The 809-nt window shown below is 42.3% G+C and overlaps 1 non-coding gene across 1 annotated transcript; it reads right to left on the bottom strand.

The window, feature by feature from the left end:
- Window positions 1–319: 319 nt before the first annotated feature.
- Window positions 320–426, bottom strand: LOC112089421. Its single transcript, XR_002901059.1, has one exon. It is a non-coding gene; the product is annotated as a small nucleolar RNA R71 (small nucleolar RNA).
- Window positions 427–809: the final 383 nt, after the last annotated feature.

The raw sequence follows: 809 nt of genomic DNA, 5'->3' as shown, positions 1-809 counted from the left end.
AAGACATGGGATTCAAGCTCCAACACCTGAAAACGATTTTGAGATCAAGTCTGGCTTGATCAGCATGGTGCAATCAAACAGGTTCCATGGCTTGGCAGTAGAAGACCCACTAGATCACATTGACAACTTTGATAGAGTTTGTGATCTAACTAAGATGAATGGAGTGAGTGAGGACAGTTTCAAGTTGAGGCTGTTCCCTTTTTCTCTAGGAGACAAAGCTCATCAGTGGGAAAAGTCTCTACCTCAAGGATCAGTCACAACATGGGAGCAATGCAAAAGAGCATTTCTAACCAAGTTCTTCTCTTCATCAAGAACAGCAAGGTTAAGAAATGAAATCTCAAGTTTCATTCAGAAGAACCATGAATCATTTTGTGAGGCTTGGGAAAGATTTAGAGGGTATACCATGCAATGCCCTCACCATGGATTCTCAGATTGTCAGCTGCTAAGTACCTTCTACAGAGGTGCTTTACCAAAGGTCAGACTCCTCTTGGACACAGCTTCAAATGGTAATTTTATGACCAAGGAAGTCAATGACGCCATGACCCTAGTGGAGAATGTAGCTCAAAGTGATGAGCTTTATGGATCAGACTTTGAAAGGAATTCAAGAGGAACTGAGAGTGCTGAAGAGGAAAGGACAAGGAAAGACATCAACTCTCTCAATGAGAAGCTAGACACACTTCTCTTAGCTTCTCATCAGTCAGCCAACTTTGTTAGAGATGTGAATCATGTGTTTCAAGACACATTTCAAAGGGAAGACATCACAGCTGAGGTGAACTTTGTAGGTGGCCAACAAGGTTACCAAAAGGGCT

The sequence above is a fragment of the Eutrema salsugineum genome, unplaced genomic scaffold (assembly GCF_000478725.1).
Source record: "Eutrema salsugineum unplaced genomic scaffold, Eutsalg1_0 scaffold_12, whole genome shotgun sequence".
Lineage (NCBI taxonomy): Eukaryota > Viridiplantae > Streptophyta > Magnoliopsida > Brassicales > Brassicaceae > Eutrema > Eutrema salsugineum.
The sequence above is the reverse complement of the archived record's forward strand: the minus strand, read 5'-3'. Positions and strand labels throughout refer to the sequence as shown.